Source organism: Arachis ipaensis, chromosome B5 (assembly GCF_059453495.1).
Source record: "Arachis ipaensis isolate K30076 ecotype BB chromosome B5, ASM5945349v1, whole genome shotgun sequence".
NCBI classification, from domain to species: domain Eukaryota; kingdom Viridiplantae; phylum Streptophyta; class Magnoliopsida; order Fabales; family Fabaceae; genus Arachis; species Arachis ipaensis.
The window spans coordinates 58,245,160-58,255,016 of NC_142440.1; the positions used below are offsets into that span (position 1 = coordinate 58,245,160).

General features: G+C 38.9%; 1 non-coding gene across 1 annotated transcript; it reads right to left on the reverse strand.

Annotated features, from left to right (window-relative positions):
• Positions 1 to 2,181: 2,181 nt before the first annotated feature.
• On the reverse strand, positions 2,182 to 2,289 carry LOC148564313 (small nucleolar RNA R71). The gene has a single exon (XR_015885000.1). It is a non-coding gene; the product is annotated as a small nucleolar RNA R71 (small nucleolar RNA).
• Positions 2,290 to 9,857: the final 7,568 nt, after the last annotated feature.

Sequence of the window (9,857 nt, forward strand, 5' to 3'; positions counted from 1 at the left end):
ATAATATTTCTATTCTGTTCTTCGGAGTTTTTAAGAATGAATTCTAGAGTTTCATGATGATTTGTTGAAGTCTGGCTGGCTGTGAAGCCATGTCTAATCTTTTGACTTATCATCACAAGAGCTTGTTGATTTCTATCAATTTTTCTATTGAAAGTAATGATCTGCTAAAGCTTGGCTGGCCATTGGCCATGTCTAATGTTTTGGACCGAAGCTTTCATTGAAGGCTTGGCTGGCTAGTAAGCCATGTCTAATTCCTGGACCGGAGTTTTAGACTAACATTGCATGATTCCTGGAATTCTTATTAAAAATTTTGAATGTCTCTATTTTCTTTTCCAAATAATTTTTGAAAAAAAATTACAAAAAAATTTATAAAATCATAAAACCAAAAATAATTTATGTTTCTTGTTTGAGTCTAGTGTCTAATTTTAAGTTTGGTGTCAATTGCATTCTCCTAATTTTTGAAAATTACATGCATTCTATTCTTCATTGATCTTCAAGTTGTTCTTGATGATTTTATTGGGTCTGATCTTTAAATTCTCTTGTTTTGTGTGTTTTGTTGTTTCTCATATGCATTCTCAAATTGTTAGTGTCTCTAATATGAAAAGTCCTAAGTTTGGTGTCTTGCATGCATTGTTTATTTGATCTTAGTTCTTCATGATTTAGTTTCATTTTGTTATTATTCTCTAAAAATTCAAAAAAGAAATTTTAAAAACTATGTCTTTTCAAGTCAATAATACAGAGAATTGAAGACTCATAACATTCAGCAGAGAAATTACACAGAAAAAGCTGGGCGTTCAAAACGGCCAGTGAGAAAGGAAAACTGGCGTTTAAACGCCAGCCAGGGTACCTGGCTGGGCGTTAAACACCCAAAAAGGTAGTATTTTGGGCGTTAAATGCCAGAATGGATACCATTCTGGGCGTTTAACGCCAGGATGGCACAAGAGGGAAGATTTTGTTTTTAATTCAAATTTTTTTCAAATTTTCATAATTTTTCAAAATCAAATCTTTTTCAAATCATATCTTTTCAATCATATCTTTTCAAAATCAATTTCTTTCCATTTTTTTTACTATTTTCAAAAATCCTTGATAACAATTAGAGATGTGATTCAAAAATTTCTTCCTTGTTAAGAAAAGTTCAATAATTGAATGTTAGAATCATATCTTTCAAATTTCTTGTTAGCCAAGGCATTAATTTTAAAAATTAAATCTTTTTAATTTTTTGTCAATCATATCTTTTTAAAACCAGATTTTCTCAATCATATCTTCTCAACCACATCTTTTTCAAAAATAATTTTCAATCATATCTATTTTATTTCTGATTTCAAAATCTTTTTCAAAATCACTTAACTACTTTCTCAATTTTAATTTTCGAAAATCACCAATCAATTTTTTCAAAATTTCTTTTAATTATTTCAAAATCTTTTTTTTATTATTTTCGAAAATTCTTCCCCCTTTTAACATTTTCTTTTTAAAGGACTAACACTCCTCCTCAATGTGCAATTCGAACCCTATCCCTCTTGATAAGTTTGAATTCTCTCCTTTCTACCTCCCCCTTCCATTCATTTTTTCCTCTGACATCTCAAGGAATCTCTATACTGTAACATAGAGGATTTTATACTTTCTTCTCCTCTCTTTCATATGAGCATGAGCAAGGACAAAGGTATTCTTGTTGAAGCTGATCCTGAACCAGAAAGGACCTTGAAGAGAAAGCTAAGAGAAGCCAAAGCACAATTCTCTGTAGAGGACCTAACAGAAATTTTCAAAAAAGAAGAAGCCATGGCAGCCGAAAACAACAACAATGCCAACACTGCAAGGAAGGTGCTTGGTGACTTTACTACACCTACTCCCGACTTCTATGGGAAAAGCATCTCGTTCCCTGCCATTGGAGCAAACAATTTTGAGCTTAAGCCTCAATTAGTTTCTCTAATGCAACAGAATTGTAAGTTTCATGGACTTCCATTAGAAGATCCTCATCAGTTCTTAGCTGAATTCTTGCAAATTTGTGACACTGTTAAGACCAATGGAGTTGACCCTGAGGTCTACAAACTTATGCTCTTTTCTTTTGCTATAAGAGACAAAGCTAGGACATGGTTGGACTCACAACCTAAAGAAAGCCTGAACTCTTGGGAAAAGCTAGTCAATGCCTTCTTAGCAAAGTTCTTTCCACCTCAAAAATTGAGTAAGCTTAGAGTGGAAGTCTAGACCTTCAGACAGAAGGAAGGTGAATCCTTCTATGAAGCTTGTGAAAGATACAAGCAATTGATCAGAAGGTATCCTTCTGACATGCTTTTTGAATGGAGCATCATAGGTATCTTCTATGATGGTCTGTCTGAACTGTCCAAGATGTCATTGGACAGCTCTGCTGGAAGATCTCTTCATCTGAAGAAGACGCCCGCAGAAGCTCAGGAACTCATTGAGATGGTTGCAAATAACCAATTCATGTACACCTCTGAAAGGAACCCTGTGAATAATGGGACAAATAAGAAGAAAGGAGTTCTTGAGATTGATACTCTGAATGCCATATTAGCTCAGAACAAAATATTGACTCAACAAGTCAATATGATTTATCAGAGTCTGTCTGGCATGCAAGCAGCAACAGGCAGTACCAAAGAAGCTTCATCTGAAGAAGAAGCTTATGATCCTGAGAATCCAGCAATGGAAGAGGTGAATTACATGGGAGAACCCTATGGAAATACCTATAATTCTTCATGGAGAAATCATCCAAATCTCTCATGGAAGGACCAATAGAGGCCTCAACAAGGCTTCAACAACAGTAATGGTGGAAGAAATCGGTTTAGCAATAGCAAGCCTTTTCCATCATCTTCTCAGCAACAGACAGAGAATTCTAAACAGAGCCACTCTGACTTAGCAACCATAGCCTCTGATTTAATTAAGACCACTCAAAGTTTCATGACTGAAACAAGGTCCTCCATTAGAAATTTAGAGGCACAAGTGGGTCAGCTGAGTAAGAAAGTTACTGAACTCCCTCCTAGTACTCTCCCAAGCAATATAGAAGAGAATCCAAAAAGAGAGTGCAAGGCCATAACTTTAACCAACATGGCCGAATGCATAGAGGAGGGAAAGGCAGTTATTTCTACTGAGGAAAACCTCAATGGACGTCCACTGGCCTCCAAGGAGTTCCCTAATGAGGAACCATGGGAATCTGAGGCTCATACAAAGACCATAGAGATTCCATTAAACTTGCTTCTTCCATTTATGAGCTCTGATGAGTATTCTTCCTCTGAAGAGGATGAAGATGTTACTGAAGAGAAAGTTGCTAAGTACCTTGGAGCAATCATGAAACTAAATGCCAAGTTATTTGGTGATGAGACTTGGGAGGATGAACCTCCCTTGCTCACCAAAGAACTGGATGACTTGACTAGGCAGAGATTACCTCAGAAGAGACAGGATCCTGGAAAGTTCTCAATACCTTGTACCATAGGCACCATAACCTTTGAGAAGGCTCTGTGTGACCTAGGATCAAGCATAAACCTCATGCCTCTCTCTGTAATGAAGAAGCTAGGGATCCTTGAGGTACAAGCTGTAAGAATCTCACTAGAGATGGCAGACAATTCAAGGAAACATGCTTATGGACTTGTAGAGGATATCTTGGTAAAGGTTGAATGCCACTACATCCCTGCTGATTTAATAATCCTAGACACTGGGAAGTGTATGGATGAATCCATCATCCTTAGCAGACCCTTCCTAGCCACAGCAAAAGCTGTGATTGATGTTGACAGAGGAGAATTGGTCCTTCAAGTGAATGAGGACTCCCTTGTGTTTAAAGCTCAAGGATCTCCCTCTGTAACTATGGAGAGGAAGCATGAAAAGCTTCTCTCAATGCAGAGTCAAATAGAGCCCTCACATTCAAACTCTAAGTTTGGTGTAGGGAGGCCATCATCATGCTCTGAGTATCTGTGAGGCTCCATGAGAGCCCACTGTCAAGCTATTGACATTAAAGAAGCGCTTGTTGGGAGGCAACCCAATTTTATTATATCTATTTATTTTCAATTTTTATTTTATATTTTTTATAGGTTGATGATCATGTGAAGTCACAAAAACAACTGAAAAAGCAAAAACAGAATGAAAAACAGTATTAAAAACAGCACACCCTGGAGGAAAAGCTTGCTGGCGTTTAAACGCCAGTAAGGTTAGCAGAATAGACGTTAAACACCCAGTTTGGCACCATTTTGGGCGTTTAACGCCAGAAATGGGTACAAGACTGGCGTTTAACGCCAGGAATGGGCACAAGACTGGCGTTCAACGCTAGAAAGAGGAGAAAAGCTGGCGTTAAACGCCAAGAATGGGCACAAGACTGGCGTTCAACGCCAGAAAGGGGAGAAAAGCTGGCGTTAAACGCCAGAAATGGGCAGCAACCTGGCGTTTAACGCCAGGATTGGCAATCAAGGGGGCATTTACACGCCACATGGTGCAGGGATGAGAAATCCTTGACACCTCAGGATCTGTGAACCCCACAGGATTCCCACCTACTTCATCTCTCTCTCTCTTCTTCACACCTTTCCATAACACCCTTCCCCAAATACCCTTCACCAATCACCTCAATACCTCTTCCCCAAATACCCCTCACTTATCAAATCCTACCCCCTTCTCCATAATCTCTTCACCAATCCACATCCATCCATCATAAAACCCCACCTACCTCACCATTCAAATTCAAACCAATTTCCCTCCCAAACCCACCCATACATGGCCGAACCCTACCCCTCTCTCCACTCCTATATAAACCAATCTTCACTCCTTCATTTTCACACATTATACACCCTACTCACCCCTTGGCCGAAACACTAACCCTCTCCATCTCCTCTATTTCTTCTTCCTCTACTCTCTTCTTTCTTCTTTTGCTCGAGGACGAGCAAACCTTCTAAGTTTGGTGTGGTAAAAGTGTTGCTTTTTATTTTTCCATAACCATTTATGGCACCAAAGGCCGGAGAAACCTCTAGAAAGAGGAAAAGGAAGGCAAAAGCTTCCACCTCCGAGTCATGGGAGATGAAAAGATTCATCTCAAGGGTGCATCAAGACCACTTCTATGAAGTTGTGGCTAAGAAGAAGGTGATCCCCAAGGTCCCTTTCAAGCTCAAAAAGGGTGAATATCCGGAGATCCGACATGAGATTCGAAGAAGAGGTTGGGAAATTCTCACCAATCCCATTCAACAAGTCGAAATCTTAATAGTTCAAGAGTTCTATGCCAATGCGTGGATCACTAAGAACCATGATCAAAGTGTGAACCCGGACCCTAAGAACTGGCTCACAATGGATCGTGGAAAATACTTAGATTTCAGTTTGGAAAATGTAAGGTTAGCATTCAACTTGCCCATGATGCAAGGAGATGTACACCCCTACACTAGAAGGGTCAACTTTGATCAAAGGTTGGACCAAGTCCTCATAGACATCTGTGAAGAGGGCGCTCAATGGAAGAGAGATCAAGAGGGAAGCCGGTTCAACTATGAAGGCATGACCTTAAGCCTGTGGCTAGGGGATGGTTGGAGATCATCCAACGCTCAATCATTTCTACTAGCAACCGGTCTGAAGTTACTATAGACCGGGCTGTCATGATCCATAACATCATGATTGGAGAGGAAGTAGAAGTTCATGAGGTTATATCCCTAGAACTCTACAAGGTGGCGGACAAGTCCTCTACTTTGGCAAGGTTATCCTTTCCTCATTTCATTTGTCACCTCTACAATTCAGCTGGAATTGACATAGAGGAAGACATCCTCATTGATGAGGACAAGCCCATCACTAAGAAAAGGATAGAGCAAACAAGAGATCCCACTCATGGAAAAGAGCATGAGGAAATTCCTCATCATGAAATCCCTGAGATGCCTCAAAGGATGCATTTTCCTCCACAAAACTATTGGGAGCAAATCAACACCTCCCTAGGAGAATTAAGTTCCAACATGGGACAACTAAGGGTGGAGCACCAAGAGTATTCCATCCTCCTCCATGAAATTAGAGAAGACCAAAAAGTCATGAGGGAGGAGCAACAAAGGCAAGGAAGAGACATTGAGGAGCTCAAGCACTCCATAAGATCTTCAAGAGGAAGAACAAGCCGCCATCACTAAGGTGGACCCGTTCTTTAATCTCCTTGTTCTTTATTTTTCTGTTTTTCATTTCCTATGCTTTATGTTCTATCTATGTTTGTGTCTTTACTACATGATCATTAGTGTCTTAGTGTCTATGCTTTAAAGCTATGAATGTCCTATGAATCCATCACCTTTCTTAAATGAAAAATGTTTTTAATTAAAAAAGAAAAAGAAGTACATGAATTTCGAATTTTAAAATAGTTTAATTATTTTAATGTGGTGGCAATACTCTTTATTTTCTGAATGAATGCTTGAATAGTGCATATTTTTGAATTTGTTGTTCATGAATGTTAAAATTGTTGGCTCTTGAAAGAATGATGAAAAAGGAGAAATGTTATTTGATAATCTGAAAAATCATAAAATTGATTCTTGAAGTAAGAAAAAGCAGTGAAAAGCTTGCAAAAAAAAAGGGCAAAAAAAAAAGAAAAAAGAAAGAAAAAGAAAAAGCAAGCAGAAAAAGCCAATAACCCTTTAAACCAAAAGGCAAGGGTAAAATAAAAAGGATCCAAGGCTTTGAGCATCAGTGGATAGGAGGGCCCACAAGAATAAAATCCTGGCCTAAGCAGCTAAAACAAGCTGTCCCTAACCATGTGCTTGTGGCGTGAAGGTGTCAAGTGAAAAGCTTGAGACTGAGCGGTTAAAGTCGTAGTCCAAAGCAAAAGAGTGTGCTTAAGAGCTCTGGACACCTCTAATTGGGGACTCTAGCAAAGCTGAGTTACAATCTGAAAAGGTTCACCCAGTTATGTGTCTGTGGCATTTATGTATCCGGTGGTAATACTGGAAAACAAAATGCTTAGGGTCACGACCAAGACTCATAAAGTAACTGTGTTCAAGAATCAACATACTAAACTAGGGGAATCAATAACACTATCTGAATTCTGAGTTCCTATAGATGCCAATCATTCTGAACTTCAAAGGATGAAGTGAGATGCCAAAACTGTTCAGAAGCAAAAAGCTAAGAGCCCCGCTCATCTAATTAAGACTGATCTTCATAGATGTTTTGATTCCAGTGCATCTTGGCCAGTTTCACTAACCTTTTCTTTACTGTTTTTAGGGTAGTTTCATGCATTTCTTTAGGAAATAAGCTAGTTTTGGGTAGATATTCACCTACACCTTGATTCAAGCATACATTGTGCATTTTACATTATTTCATGAGGATTTTGCATGAATTTAGTGACAAATTGTATGCTGCATTACCCATGACTTGGACTAGAACTTTGATGCACTCTGTTGCTTGATTTCAGGACCAAAGGAAGCAAGGAAAGGGAGGTAACTTGCAAGGTTAATGAGAAAAGTGATTGCCAATAACACTCTCAAAGCCATCATTGCCCACGTTAAGAGTCACGTTAACTAAGTTAACGTGCACTCTAACGTGGAGAAAGGAAGTTGAGCCAACGTTAGTGACACTTAACATTGTCACTAACGTTGGCAAACACTCATGAGTGGCCACGTTAGAGCCCACGTTAACCTAGTTAACGTGGCCTCTAACGTTAAAGGGGGAAGAGAAGCCAACGTTAGTGACATTCAACATTGTCACTAACGTTGGCCTAAGGATGCAACACACCACGTTAACTCCCACGTTAACTTGGTTAACGTGGGAGCTAACGTAAGAAGTGAGAGTTGTCGACAACGTTAGTGACACCCAATATTGTCACTAACGTTGGAAGCAACCACACAACCCCCCAAGGAGCCACGTTAACTTCCACGTTAACTTAGTTAACGTGGAAGCTAACGATGAGGAATGAATGATGAGCCAACGTTAGTGACACTCAACATTGTCACTAACGTTGGGATCGCTAAGAATGGCCACGTTAGAAGCCACGTTAACCTAGTTAACGTGGACTCTAACGTGAGATCTAGGGGCACATTGGAACGTTAGTGATAATGTTGAGTGTCACTAACGTTCTCTAAGTTTGGCAAAGCCACATTAGAAGCCACGTTAACCTAGTTAACGTGGGCTTTAACGTGAAGCAAAAAGGGGCACATTGGAACGTTAGTGAAAATGTTAAGTGTCACTAACGTTCTCGAAGGTTGGCAAAGCCACGTTAACCTAGTTAACGTGGGCTCTAACGTTAGGCAAGGGGGTACATTGGAACGTTAGTGAAAATGTTAAGTGTCACTAACGTTCTCGAACTTATACTTTCACTAAATGTTAACACCCCTAACGCCCTGAGCTAAAGTCTCTGCCCACTTAGCACTTTCTCTCTGCAATTAAAGCCAAGCCCAAATGAAGAAAGGAACTGCTTTAAACTCAAGATCCAAAGGCCCAAGACTTGAAGAACAAACTAGAAGCTGAGAAGAGTAGTATATATAGGAGTAGCTTTGAATTGTTAAGGAGTCTAGAGGCTGGAAAAAGAGAACTACTCTCTGTATTTTATCTTCTCTGCATTTTCTAGTTTTATGATGTATTCTCCATCTTTGTTTTTATTTTCAAGAGCTATGAACAACTAAACCCCTTTCATTGGGTTAGGGAGCTCTGTTGTAATTTGATGGATCAATACTAATTTTCATTATTCTTCTTCTATCTTTTCTCTTGATTTTACTTGAAAGCTTTCGATCTTCATCCCATTGAGTAGTTATCTTGGAAGAGAAGCTATTCAAACTTGGATCTCTTTTGAACCTTGAAAGAGGAATGAAGAGATCAAGCTAGAAATGCTTTCTCATGCTGGACCAAATTGGGTTTGGATGGGTATGTGACTATAACCCTCTCAATACTTGATTTGGGAAATGCATGTGGTATAATCAGTGACCATACTTCATCTCTTCTCATGAGCAATTGACCAAGGAATTGGCTATTGATCAAGATTTGAGAGATTGAATTGCAAGAAATTGTAATTCAATCACTTAAGATTGCCAAGGAGATCAATGAGTGCATTGATTGAGGAAGAGATGAAAATGAACTTGATCTGGAGAATTGCAACATCTCGTAAGCCCAATGAACTCCCCATCTCTGATCTTACCCATTCTCTTTAATTTCTGCCATTTACTTTTATGAGCAAATCCCCCATTTCCATTTACAATTCTGCAATTTATTTTCAGTCATTTACTTCCAGTCCTTTAATTCTAGCATTTACTTTTTTGTTATTTACATTCCTGCCATTTTATTTTCTGTAACTCTCAACCCAAATTCTGGATTCGCTCAACTAGAACATTCTTCTAATTAAAGTTGCTTGATCAATCAATCCCTGTGGGATTCGACCTCACTCTATTGTGAGTTTTTACTTGACGACAAATTCGGTACACTTGCCGAAGAGAGATTTGTTGAGAGACAAGTTTTTCCCACATCAAGTTTATGGCGCCGTTGCCTGGGATTGAATGTGCATCAACAATGATTAAATTGGAAGATCCCTAGATTGAGTATTTTTATTTTGTGAATTTCATTTTCTGTTTGAGTGATTTACTTTTTGTTTTAGTTAAACTTCTTCCCTCCCTCCTCTACTCTTTTGTCTTACTTTGTTATTTTCAATTCTGTGTGCTAACCCACTAACTGTTTGATATATTGCATCACCCACAACTAACAGTAATTCTGATACAAATACTTTCTGCACCTATCTTTTCTTGCTTGTACTTGATGGTTGTATGACAGGGAGAAGAAGCAGGGCTTCAACTTCCTTCAATTCTAAACCTGAGAGGACCTTCCTTAGATTAAGGAGGGAGGCAAGAGGAAAGAAAGTGGTTGGTGCTGAGGAAGAAGAGGAATTCTTTGAAACAAACATGGAAGACAACATGGAAAACCATCATGAAGAAGAGGAT